Consider the following 14,734-nt stretch of genomic DNA (forward strand, 5'->3'; position numbering starts at 1 on the left):
ATCTTCCTCAAGCAAAAAGAGGAAGATTGGCAACAGATGTTAGCTTAGGGCGAATCTTCCTCACCAAAAAAAAAAAAAAAAAAGTAAAGTATTCACAGGAAAGCAGCAGGTTCCTAACACACATCCTTTGCATGTCCTTTACTAGTGTACTGGCTTTCCAGGTAGCCATGTCTGTCCACCGGGGGTTGTAAGCTTCTGAAAGGCAGAGGCCTTTTCTTTGACACCCCTGCACCCCTCATGTGCTCTCACTGGGCTGCTTCAAAGCCTGCAGAGGCTTTTATCATATTAAGTGTTTTGATGCCTATACATCTTACATTAACCATAATTTTTAGAAAAAAATTGAAGTAGTTTTTAAAATAAAATAAACATGCTTTTGAAATTATTTAGCTATGAAAACTCATTTCATTTATAAGTAGAATATTTGAGAATCTTTGAAAAGTGAGAAAATCTGCCTACAAATTGCTTCCAAATGTAATGGGATTTTTAAATGTCTGCAGGTAGTTAAATTGATGTCATATTGCTGGTTGACATTTAACTGTTTATTAATTTCATGCTTCCAGGGTTGTAATATATATATATATAGTTGCTATATACATTATAATATAAATATATTAGGTCTAGTGTTTTCATCATCCTTTTCAAGGCTCATAGGTCCCAGGCACAGTACCCCTGGTGACAAGTGGATAAAAGATCACTGCCTGCCTCAGTGTCTGTTACACAGTAAGTTCTTGGTAGGTATTTGCCAAATCAGTTAAAATACACCGATTTGTCAAATAGAAAACAAAAATTTCTAGTTCATTTCTCTGCTAAGAGCTTGAGAGGGGCATTAACAGGAGACTGGGAGGGGAGGGGAAGGCAGCAGCTGCCCTTGAATTTCTGATGGATCCTGCTTGCCAAGAAAAGATACATCCTACTTTGGTTGTTAATTGCAGGTGTGATTGTCCCCAGTGCTGCGCCAGGGACATTACATGTTAATAGCAGGAAGTGTACTGTGATCAGAAGCGCAGACTCCCATTTAGTTCAGGAGTTGAGTCACTGCTCCTCTAAAAAGGGGGGATTCTAAATATACTGAAAGGGGGAGCTAGTGCTGGATATTGGGGAGGGTGTCTTTTTGCTGGTCTTTTTGAAAAAAGGCAACAGATTAAGCAGTGGATCAAAATATAAGTGAAAGACTTGCCCACCAAGTTAAAAAGCAAAAAAGAACTGAACTAAAATAAAAATAGCTCCAACCCAGAGATCAAGAGGACTATTTTGTCCAACGAAAGAATAGAAGTGGTCCGCTTACACTCCGCCAAGCCACTAGCTTGAAGTGCATCTTTGTGCCGATAGCCCAGGGTCTGAAAGGCTTCATTATTAAGAAGTTAAAGCTTGACAGCGGCCGACTCCACCACAGCAAAATTGCCCGCCTTCGAAAGACAGCCTCCTATGAGTCTTGGGTTAATTACTCAAATCTTCAAATTATCCTTCAGGGAACAAAATGAAGCATGCAGAATTAAAAGCAGATCTGTAGCTGAGATTATGAAAAGGGAGTGGGTTCCTTTCCATTTTAAAAAATGATTATTTCTATTGCAGGAACCACAAGAGGGGAAAGGGAAAAGAAAAAACCTGCCCATGGACCAAGCAGGCGTTAAATGGCTGGCAGCTGTACAGCCCAAGGGGAAAACAAAATCTGCTCCTATAGATACTCACAAAGCAGTTTTCTCTAAATTTCCAAAACAATTCGCCCCAAATCAAATTGCTTGAGAAAAATGAGGGTGCTGAAGTAGAAGCACCCCAAGTCTTGTTGCTGCAGACTATTTTTCACTAGGCACCATTTTCTAAAATAACTGATTGTGCTAGATCTAACCACCTACTATCTACTGAAAATAAAACAGTGACTTAAAAATATTTCTCCCTCCATATACACACAAATTTATTTCCCAACTCTACTTCCCATTTTAGGAAGTAAATTCATTTTAAAATAATTTGGTTTTGTTGAGAGTTACCACCACCACCAAAACCTTTCATTTTTTATTTCCCTGCTTTTTCCTCCATCAATCATGACTGTCAGAGGCTCCCAAAACTTTGGAAAAGTATTTCTCAAACAAAGGTAGGTCCCTGCACATGGTCTTGAAGGGGGAAGGAGGGGTATCCACAAATTATAAGAAAATTTTAAAAATCTTAATTTGATGTTTTCATTATGGTGATAATTTAAAATTTTATTTTTAGTTCGAAAGACAGAACTTCTCTTGTGCAGTGGTAATTGCAACTGCACGGCAGTTTCATGGAGGAAGGCTTCTGTTGTTGAAGTCAATGCTTCTCAAACAAGCGTGTGTGGATTTGTTCGCAAGAGTAGGAGAAAAGTTTTGTTCCTTTAAAAAGACCCTTATGGTTCGAAGTTTGAGAAAGAGAGCTACAAGCACGTTAACATCTGTGTTACAAGCAGCTGACCCTCAGTCTCACCAACACACATCTGCTACTCCTGGAGCAGGTCACTCAGGTGAAGTGCAAGGACCTCAGCTATTATGTAAAAATTCTTCTTCAAATCAGACCAATAGGTGTCTGCTCAGTCCTGGGCTGAATAAACTATAGATAAAATGGTAGCATGATGCCTCGCATAGAATATTGATGCTAATATCATATTTAGTTTTATTGTTGGGTCTTTTTATTCCCCAGTCTTACCTTCAGCTCTCCAAAACAGACTTGGGTCCTCCATATTTACAGTGGCCGAGAGAATCTGGGTGGTACACTGGGGAAGTGTACGAGGTTTGCCAGATGCTAAAAACAATATTGATCCCCTATCAATTTCTCCAAGCCAGTTGGGGCCAACTGCTGATTAACTCACAGTGTTTTTTCTTTCTTTTTTTTTAAAAAATTGTGATAAAATATACATAAAATTTAGCATTTTAACCACTTGTAAGTGTACAGTTCAGTGGCATTAAGTACATTTGCATTGTTGTGCAACTATCACCACCATCCATCTCTAGAACTTTTTTTATCTTCCCAAACTAAAACTCTATCCACATTAAACAATAACTCCTTGTTTCCCTCTCCCCCAGCCTCAGGCAACCACCATTCTACTTTCTGTCTCTATGAATTTAAATACTATCACAGTCTTTTTTGAATAATGCTCTGATTCTTAAATCAAGGTGAACCAGGAAAACTGTGTGGTCCTTCCCATGATCTTCTGTGGACATGAGAGTTGCTTAAACCCCAGATCTTGGGTGCAGTTCATTGATACCTGAAATGTTTCCCCACCATTGTCTCCTGAATTCTTATGTTGGCCCAACTAGAAGGACTGATCTGTTTGCAAGGCTGCGCTGCCTCTAAATGACCCACAAAGGAAGTGCAGTGTACACCCAGGCAAAAATGGAGCTGCTTTCTCTCAAGCTTGTGGAACAGCTATTTACAATTGTTCTGCCCTAGAAGCCTGGTTATGTCAGGTTGCAATTTGATATGGGTGGATTAGAGATCCTAGTCTCCTTTTCTTGCAGCCTAGGTTTCAAAGGATTCCTCTTGGCCCATGCAAAGCTGAGAACTGATAAGAATGGCACTACCATGTTCTTTATTTTGAAAATGGGCTATTGGATGGAGTACTGTTTGTTAACAGACAGGCAGAGAGCATCTGCGATAGCAGCAGGGATGGTATGAATTTCACTTTTACTTACTCTTTGCCATTGATTATTGAAGGTCACCCTATTCTATGCTAAACTCTGACTGGATGACATAATCCCCCTTTATGGTCAAGATACACTAGATGCAAACCAAGAGGTTAAAAGTTCATATTACAGTTAGTGAAAAATAAGGGGACACAATTTTCTTATTCCTGATGGACTTTCATTCCTTTTTACACCATCTTATTGAATGAACACCCCTCCAAAGACCCTCTGCTTGATCTCCCCTATCGCTACATCACTTTTCTCCATTGGTTATTGATTGACAAGGGAAGTGATAACCAGATTTAGTCAGGTGGGGGGGGGTGGGAGGTAAACTGATTGAGGGAGAAACTGAACAGAGAAGGGAAACTATAAAGGAAGCAGAACCATGCATGTTTCCTTTTTCCGTATACATTTTATAAATAATATCCAACCCATATGGGAAGAAGGGGCATCTTAGATAAATAAAATGAGCCATTATAGAAAAACACCTTGTAGCTAAGAAATAAGATCCATGTAGTTATGTAACTCCTTGGGTTAACCGTCAGGCATCCAGGCAATATATTTTACTTAATCCTGACTTTGCTTTAAGAGCAATAGACTCGAGTCTGAAGACCTGGCTCCTAGGCTAAGCTAGGCCACTAACTTGCTTTGTTGCCTTGGTCAAGTCAAAGAGCCTCTTTGAGCTTCAGCTTTCCTATGTATGTAACAGAAAAAATAACATCTGTCCTCTGTCTGCCTTGAATTAATATTACGCTACTTTACATATAAGAATTTACAACAGTATACTTCCATTTATTCCTTCCCATTCTTTATGCTGTTATTGCCATATATTTTACTTCCACATATTTTATTTTATTTTATTTTTTGTGTGTGTTTGTGAGGAAGATCAGCCCTGAGCTAACATCTGCCAATCCTCCTCTCTCTCTCTCTCTTTTTTTTTTTTTTTGCTGAGGAAGACTGGCCCTGGGCTAACATCCGTGCCCATCTTCCTCCACTTCATATGGGACGCCACCACAGCATGGCTTGACAAGCAGTGCATCAGTGCGTGCCTGGGATCCGAACCCCGGGCCGCCTCAGCGGAGCGCATGCACTTAACCGCTATGCTACCGGGCTGGCCCCTACTTCCACATATTTTATAAACCCCACATACATTTTTATTATTTTTGTTTTCAAAAACAGTTAATTGTCTTTCAAATAAATTAGGAAAAGAGAAAAAACAACATCATTTATATTCACCTACATGATCCTCATTTCTGGCACTTTTCATTCCTTTCTGTAGATCTGAGTTTTCACCTGGTATCATTTCCTTTCAGCCTAAAGACCTTTCTTTAGTATTTTTTATGGTGCAGATATGCTGTGACAAGTTATTTCAGATTGAATTATCCAAAAGTATCTTCAATTTCACCCTCATGTTTGAACAGTATATTCACTGGATATAAAATTCTGGGTTGGCGTGTTTGTTTTATTTTTTCCTTTTAGCACTATAAAAATATTATTCCATTGTATTCTGAGTTGCATTGTTTGTAGTGAGAAGTTAACTTTACATTTACATTGATATTACCCTGTATGTAATATGTCTTTTTTTTTCTGAATGCTTTCTAAATTTTCTCTCTATCTTGGGTTTTCAGCAATTTGACTATAAAATGCTGAGGTATGGTTTTCTTTGAGCATTGTTGAGTGTCTTGGATTCCATTCTTGGCTCTGTGGGTTGATATTTTTCAAAATTTTAAAATTTTTCAGCCATTATTTTTTCAAATATTTTTTTCTGCTCAATTCTTTGTCTCCTCACCTACTGGGACTCCAATTACGTGTATTTAAGATCTCTTGATATTATCACACAGGTTATTGACATTCTTTCTTTTTTCTATTTTCTTTTTTCCCCTTTCATTTTTACTTTGAATTATTTCTGTTGACCAGTTTTCAAGTTATTGATCCTTTCTTGGGCAGTGTCCCATTTAGTGTTAATTTCATCCAGTGATCTTTAACTTTCAGAGATTGTAGTTTTTGGGCTCTAGATTTCCATTTGATTCCTTTTATAGAGTTTTTATTTCTATTTATAAAGAGTTTCCATCTCTTTACCCAATATAATCACCTTTCTTAGTAAATGATTTAATATGTTTATAATAGTTGTTTCAAAGTCATTATCTGCTTATTCCAATAACTATGTCACCTGGAAATCTGTTTCCAATGACTGGTGTTTTCCTTAAATATGGGTTATATTTTTTTGCTTCTTGCCTGTAATGTAATTTTTAAAATTGATTTTTGGATATTGTATATGAATGAACAGCAGATGCCAAAGTATCACTTTGTTTTCTTTTATTTCCCAAAGACTGCAAGACTCTCCTCTCTCTGGTGGTAACCAGGGGGTCTTCTTGCGTTGGGTTGTGCTTGGGTTGGGTCACAGCTTTAACTATATTGAGTTCCCCTGTGTTCAGGCCAACCTCCCTTATCCCATCTGCTCTTTGACCTTGTCAGTAGTTGAACTGGGTGAGGATTGGCTGAAGTTTCAGATGTTTTTAGTTTACCTTTTGATTAAACTCAGGCAGGGCTCCAGAATGTGTAGTTATACAGTTTCTCCCTGCTTACCAAACACTCCCCCACGTTTTGCTGTTTTCCTCAGCAAACTTCATGATGGAGGGAGTATCAGGAGAATTGTTGGTTCAAGCGTTCTGTCCTTGCTCTTCAAGACTCCAGTCCTTCTAGCCAGACTGCACTGTCCTATAAAGCTTGGCCAATTTCCCTCCATCCCTGAAAAGTCTCTTCATCTGTACCCAGGTTCTGCCTGTACCCATGCCAGGTGCATGCTCCAGGTGTGGAAACTCTCACAGCTCCCTGCTCACCTATGAAAAACTTATTTCTCTTGGATTAGGTTCATCAAGCCTTCATTGGTTCCATCCCTCTTCCCCTGCCCTGTAGAAAAGTATAATTTTTATTTTATCTGGGGTTTTTTTGTTGTCAATAAAGAAGTGAGTCTTTAGCATCCTTTTACATCGTGACCAGAAGCAGAAGCCTCAAAGGAAGTGAATTGTTACGTAAACAGATTGCTCTGGACTGGCGCATCACTGTGTGACCCAGGTGTCTGAGAAGCACTCATTTGGGAAGCCTGTCTTCTCTCAGCAGGGAGCTATTTTATTTGTGTACAGATCGGAATATTATCTCAAGCTTTCTCCTGTCTGGTTTGCATCTCTGGCCAAAGCTACCCCTTGTATCTCTCCGTGTTTTTTCTTCATCTAGCCAGTCTCTGATTTTTAAAGCAAGATGATTTGTAGTAAGTACATAGGTTTATCTAACTATAAAAGCTCGTGGGAAATCTGCAGGGTTGTGTTTCTGCTCTATCAGAAACAGATGTTTAGGGCCGGCGCCATGGCTTAGCGGTTAAGTGCGCGCGCTCCACTGCTGGCAGCCCAGGTTCGGATCCCGGGCGCGCACCAACGCACTCCTTCCCCGGCCATGCTGAGGCCGTGTCCCACATACAGCAACTAGAAGGATGTGCAGCTATGACGTACAACCATCTACTGTGGCTTTGGGGAAAAAAATAAATAAATAAAATTACACACACACACACAAAAAAGAAACAGATGTTTATTGCTGTGGTGGAAAAACAGGTTGAATGTCTGCGTCTCAGAGATACTGTACTCTGGGGCTGAAGTTACCCTTAGGGCATCACACAAAACCTTTCTAGGCCTCAGTCTCCTGGTTTCTAATATGGAGGTTTGCACTAAATGATCTCTAAATATCTTCCAGGTCTAAATTTCAGGTATAAGTAGCTCCAGATCCTCTTAAAAGAGTTTCCGATGGCTGAGTCAATAAAATTGACCACAGTAGTGCATGCCATTGCTCTTTCAGTCACCCCAGTTCTGATTTGGCTGAACCTATGGCTAGAACTGGCCTGATCTGGTCTTAGACTAGTGAGTTGTCTCATCCTTCTGTTACCTTTTTTCTCCTCTAGCCGTGGGGATACAGAATAGGAAGCAGCCTCTAAGTCCTGCCAATGAAAAATCTTGCCATACCAGAGTCAGATCAGGAGATATCAATTATTCTCTTCTGGTTTGAACTTCCTTATACCAGAAAACATCAACCTAAGTATTCTAGCATCCCTTGAAGATTTAAAAATGTCATTTTTGTTCAAATAAGGAGAATAATTTTTTTAACATCATAACAGTAACACTGTAGTACCCCTGAGAAAAGGGACAAAAACTTAGGTAAATTCCTGGGTGATAGATTCATAAGCGGCACTTTAGGGAAGCCAGGGAATAAGAGTTGCACCCTTAATATTTCAAGGAATTTGTTGCTGTTGCCAACTGCTATTTTTTCCCACAGACTTCTCTTTCTCCCATGAATCCTCAGTTCTGCTGGGACTTGATGAAGCTCTTAATAATCAAATAACAATAACTCTTTCTAGGTTACTTTATGAGCTTTAGATTTTAAAAAGCACATGTGCCCACCTTATCTTATAGACTGATGACAGTCTTTTCGTGATAGGATACTGGAACTGGCTATGGATCTGGTCCAAAGTGACATCACTTGTGGAATTCAACCAAGTCAGCAAAATCAAGGTTCTGATTTATGCTGGAGTGAGTGTGAATGACTGAAACAAGCTTTCAGTTAACATTTGACTGTGGGATGATTCCTTGCAGAACATGAGATTTTTAGAGATACTCTGAATAAATAAAAGTCTTCCAAGGTCAAATATCTTTGGAAAAAGACCCTCCACTCTTGAAGAATCACAATGGGCACTATTTATTAATATTTATTAACATCTCTTCAGTAAAGAAAATTATTTACATTTTTGTTCAGCCCAACGATTCCCAAAATTATTTGATTATAAAAATTTTTTTCCTACTTTAGGAATCCTCTGAGGTTAAGTTAATATGACAAACCCTGAGCTGGAAATCACGTGTGGAAGTGAGGCCAAGTGTGTTCTTAGCAGACTCTATCTCACGTGTGAAGGTGTTCTTCATTAAAGCCCAGGAGTAGACTTGGAACAGCAGAGTGGCTCTGTAAGGTGGGTATATGGCCAAGAGATGCTGTGCCCCTAAAGCTTATCCCCGTCTCTCTCTTCCACAGTTAACTTTGGTGACATAAGCTTAGGGCTGCATTTTTCTCAGATGTATGAATTGACAGAGCCAAAATAAATAAAACTCCAAATGTAAATGAAAAAGCTCATTAGTCTGCTGCTGCTCTGTCCCTCAAGCAAAAGTTCTACACTTAATCACTTTTATAAGTAGCTATTCCTACCTGGGCTTCCCAGGGGAATAGGAAACCATTTTGTTAACTGTTGTGGTCCATAATTCAGGAGATATAATTTATGAGCTGTTCCGGAGGCCAAGAACAGAATTGTCCCCAGCAGAAGATACAGTGCTTTAAGAGCAATGAAATTCCCTCTCTGTAGCAAAAGGAAAAAGCAGATGTTAAGAGCCTCAGAATCTATTAACAAAATATATTGAATGCACATGTACTGAGGTGATGGCTAATGTTAAAGTTGGCCTAAGTTGCATATTGATGTATTAATGTTTGGACTAAGTTGGGTTCTTTCCCATGTCACTCTCCCACAGTTAACCTTGACTCTGTTGTTGACCTAACCTGAGCCTTGCGTACTTTCTGCTACGTCAGGAAAAGGTTAGGAATTTATAAAGCAAAGTAAACAAGCCTCTGAGATTGGTTACTGTAATGGCTACTTTCCTGTTGGGAATTCTGAATCTAAAACAAAACCAGGAGATCAGGCTTGTATATGGCAGGCGTCTCGTGAGTCTACAACACAGTTTATGCTCAAGGCACTGAAAGGGAAAATTTTCAGAAATGGGGCCAGTTCACAGTATTCAAAGGCCCAGTCTGTTCCTAACACATACTTTTCTGGACACATATCTTAAAATGAATTAAACATATATTGACAGGGTATTAAATTGCTTAGATACAAGCGATTTAGAGAGAAATGAGAAAGGAGAAGCATGGAGATTGTATCCATAAACACAGTTCTAAAAAGTACAAACAACCTTTTTGATCTCTACTAGGTAATGATTTAATGGAAATATTAATGAGAACACAGCCCAGGGATTATTGTAAAATTAGAGAACTTATATTAACTATCAGAATGAATCTATGTATTTAGTCCCATGAATGCAGAATGGCTGTTTCTTTTCGCTGAGAATGATTCACCCTGTGTTAACATCCATTGCCAATCTTCCTCCTTTTTTGCTTGAGGAAGATTAGCCCTGAGCTAACATCTGTGCCAGTCTTCCTCTACTTTGTATGTGGGACACTGCTACAGCATGGCTAGTGAGTGGAGTAGGTCCACGCCTGGGATCCAAACCGATGAACCCAGGCCGCCAAAGCAGAGTATGTGGAACTTGAACCACTCGGTTACCAGGCCTTAAATAAAAATAATTGAAGTAAACAGTCTAATTCTGCTAGAAGGTATTTCTTCTTCTACAAAATTACCTCTTTCCACACTCTGGCTGATGTCTTTAATTCTGCAATTGGAAATATATTACCTTGGGTTAAGACATTAATCCCTATTAAAAAATAAACAGAAGAGCTATTACAGTATATTGAATCCTTTCTGACAATTGGAAAATAGGTTAATGTATTGCAGTAAACTCTTTCAGTTACTGAAACTCAGGGAGAATGAATTTGCCAGATCTTTTCCTGAAATCAGGCTTTGCCAGGGGAGAGTAGAGTGACCTTTAGAACAGTGAATGCTGAGGAACTCCCAGCAATGGGATGTGAGAACACCCAAGACCACTTTCCTATTTTTATTTTTCCAACAGTACTTATTATAAATACCCTTTTCCCCCCATTTTGAGAGTTGACTCTAAAAAGTCTCTGTGGTTGTGTTTACATTTTAGAACCATCATATTCTCAAATCTTCCCAAATAGCAGCACTATTCTTACCTAAGAAACTCCTTAGATCCCCTTAGCATCACTCAGCCTAAGGTTTCTGTACTCCTGGACACTGCCATTCATTCAACAAACACCTGAGGATGATAAGACACTTCTGTATTCCTCCCTCCTGGAGTGGGAAGACAAACTTATTAGCAATGCATTGCTGTCTCTATGGCCTCAATACCTAGTCCTCTCTGAAATCACCATATATGGCTTTTTAAATGTTTGATTTGTTTTGTTTTGAAAGTGCAACCTTTTAAGTTAATTGGACTATTTGTAGCTTAAAAAAAGTACAAAGGTTTTCCTGGGATCCATTGGGCTTTCTTGTTGACGTCAAATCAACAATAAGCAAACAACTTGATTCTAAGAAATTTATTTTGAGATTTAATTGTATACAGACTTACATGTAAATTCTACTTCACGATGAGTTGACCCATGTGCCCTGCCTGTGAAAAAATTTTGGAAAGACCAGAAGAATTTTCTTGCCTACTGACTGGACTCAGCCCCCTCTGGGAGAAAGCCATAGCCTCGGATTCTTCAGGTGTGATGCCACGTGGGCTGGGTACTGGGGACCCCCAGGAGTCTTCTCACAAAATTTCCTGGTTTGGAACTCATTTGACAAGTGTGGTTCTCATTTATGGACACAATTCACAACTATACTGTATATTTTATTTTTGCAAATCTCAAAAATCACGGCATTAAGAAGGAAGAGTAAATTTGAAGCCTGCTTGATTGATGAAGAAACTCGGGCTCAGGTAGTTGCATAACCAGAACCACCCACTGGACCCAGAGGTAAAACAACTTACCACAACTTTAATAGAAACCAACGTCAGCAGGACCCAGAGCCACACAGCTTCCCACCCCGACTTTTGGTTCATGTCCAGCAAAGAGGCCTTTGTCCCTGAATGTTACAGGCTGATGAACTCCAGTAATGGTGAGAAACCTTATGGCTAAGTAAATCTAACTGGCAGATAGCAAACGGCCTCAATGATTTTTGAAAATCGATCCCCTAAATGACCAGGGATCACCTGGTTAAGGGTGGTCTCTAGAGAGAGGACTTAGGTATTTTAAAAATTGTGTTATGAGATGGAATTCTTTATAACTTTATTTGTAAAATTAGGTATATAATAATATATAATTAAGAATATCTTACTCTTCTTTTATTCATGGAGATAAGATATTTTAATTGTCCTTTGGACTGGAATGATTTGGGAGAAACTTTTCCAACACGGATGATCTTTTAAACCAGTATTTGCATGCCACTTTTTTTCAACTTCCATCAGATTCAATTTGTAATCTCAACTGTAAATCGGTCCTGTTGCTATTCAGAATTATACCAGAAGCGGCCTAAAGTACCAGGCTGATTTGAGGGAAAAATAATTTCATCCCTGATGCAGAACTTGCAGCATCCTCCATGTCTTCTTCACAGCCTGAAACATTCATTTACCACAAGTATATCGAGTACCTAACAATTGCTTCCTGGAAATTTATGCCTTTCTTAACATATAAGATGACAAACAGCTGTTAGTCCATCATCAAGATCTAAAATGTTTTTTCTTCCAGTCTCAGTGGTAGCACCTAGTGCTATTTTCAAGATGGCTGCCTGGGGGGGAGGAGGCGTTTGAGGTCGTGAAAGAGAGAAACTGAGTGAGCCGTACAACCACCAACCCATGACCTTTGACTCATCGTGGTCCGGCCAAATGAGTTTTCTTGGAAAAAACACAAGCCTTTTATACAGTGCCTTTAACTTTGGTTTATCGGTAGAGATTAAATTATGGAACCACTAGCTGTATCACCAAATTTAGTCAAAGCACTTTCAATGAACTTTCTGATTCAGTAGTACTGAATTCCATTTTGTTTTTCCCAATTAAAAAATAAAATGTCTCGACCATGACTAGGAAAGGAGAGGGGGGCGGAAATCAACCAGTGAATATTTCTAATATCTGGACAAACCTCAAATAACTTTTCAGATTATAAAATATATGTATGGCTGGCTTGATTTCTGTGTAAGTAGGTGTGTATATACTTTAAAGCGCAAGGATTTGAAGCTGGAGATGACAGAAAAGAAAGCATTTGTTCCAGGGGTGGACAGCAAGGCTCTCTCGGTTTGTCCTGTATGGAGGTCTGGTTCCTGGCACTTCCCTTAACTATGACAAACTCCAGTGGCTCAGGCTTTGATTCAGGTTCTGAGCTTTTATGGCTCATGTGTCAAAAATCTGTTTCCCTTGCCTGTCTTCCTTCACTCTGGTTCTAATTCCTATGTTGCAGCCTGACAGTACAGCAGGAAGAGGAAAGAGAGTTATGCTTTTGAAGCTCTGTTGCCTAACTAGGCTTTGCAGAAACTGGGCTGGTGACATTTTCTCTCGACATCACCCATAACGCAGGATGATCTCGTCATGAATGGTCACTTGCAAAGATTGGGTTTGCCTAGCATTAGCCAAAAGGTGCAGGGAGTTTCTATGCAGCTTGTATTTTATATTTGGGTAAATTTCATATACATAAAATTCACCATTTTAACCATCTGAAAGTGTACAATTCAGTGGCTTTTAGTGCATTCACAACATTGTGCAACCATCACCACTATCTAGTTCCAGAACATTTTCATCACTCCATAAGGAAACCGCAAGCCCCTTAAGTAGTTACTTCCCATTCTCCATTTACCCCATACCCTGGCACCACTAATCTGCTTTCTGTCTCTGTGGACTTGTCTATTCTAGATATTTCGTATAAATGGAATCGTACAATATGAGGCCTTTGTGTCTGGCTTCTTTCACTTCGCATAATGTTTGCAAGTGCATCCATGTTGTAGCGCACATCGGTACTTCATTCCTTTTTACGGCTGTATAATATTCTATTGTGTGGATATACTACATTGTGTTTATTCATTCATCAGTTGATTGACATGGGCTGTTTAGACCTTTTGGCTACTGTGAGTAGTGCTGCTATGAACATTCATGTACAGGTTTTTGTTTGAGCATCTTTTCAATTCTTTGAGTAGTTCTATGTTAACTTTCTGAGTAACTTCCAAACTGTTTTCCACAGCAGCTGCACTCTTTGACATTCCTACCAGCAACATGTGAGGGTTCCAATTTCTCCGCATCCTTGCCAACACTTTGTTAATTTCAATTTTTTTGATTATAGCCATCCTCATAGATGTAAAGTGGTATCTTATTGTGTTTTTGACTTGCATTTCCCTAATGATTAACAATGCCAGACATTTTCTGCTTGTGCTTATTGATCATTTGTAAACCTTTGGAGAAATGTCTATTCAAGTCCGTTTGCTCATTTTTTTTAACTGAGTTTTTGTTATTTTGTTGTTGAGTTGTAAGAATTCTTTATATATTCCAGATACTAGACCTGTATCAGATACATAATTTGCAAATATTTTCTCCCATTCTGTAGGTTGTCTTTTCACTTTTTTGATAGTGTCCTTTGATACTTCTATGTGACTTTTACAGAGCTGGCCCTATCTGGAATTTGAAGTAGTATCTTTAGTCTCCCTCTCTTTCTCTCTCTCTCTCTCATACCTTTTCCCCCTGTCACTTTTCTTCACTCATTTCCAGTTCCTTCATTTCTCTCTCTCTCTTTTTTTTTTTTTTTGTGAGGAAGATCAGCCCTGAGCCAACATCCCTGCCAATCCTCCTCCTTTTGCTGAGGAAGACCGGCCCTGTCATTTCTCTTATACTATACTCTGCAAGGACCAGTAAAAAATGCTTTCGGATAAATTCATTCACCCTGGGGTTTAAATGACTGATAAGGCCTAATGACACCCTCCCACCAAAGGTATCAGCATCTCAGTAGGTGAAAAGAAAGCAAAGGAATTCATGAAATCTCAGGCATTGATGAGCACAGCAGGCTGGGATCATGAGATGCCTTTCTGTTGTTCCTGAAATCACACTAAGTTAACACCTCCCATTCTACTTAAAATAAAGGTTCTAGTCTCAGGTTTTACAAATCCAATGATGCCTTCTGTGACACTTTCTACTAAGCCTCTGGGGTCCTTGTGGGCAGCCACCATGCCAAGAACATTAGTAATTAAATCTCAACGTGTTCTGTTCTTACACAGTCTGTGGTTCAGATGCTTTTGGAAAATGGACCCTTTCCTTGAAACTCACTTCTAGGACTCCAAAGTTCACCTCTGAGCTCTTGATGTCTTCAGAGCACCATGAACTCCTCTGAACATGTTTGCATTTTCTTTTTCAATATTCCCGAAT

This window comes from Diceros bicornis, chromosome 20 (genome assembly GCF_020826845.1).
Source record: "Diceros bicornis minor isolate mBicDic1 chromosome 20, mDicBic1.mat.cur, whole genome shotgun sequence".
NCBI classification, from domain to species: Eukaryota; Metazoa; Chordata; class Mammalia; order Perissodactyla; family Rhinocerotidae; genus Diceros; species Diceros bicornis.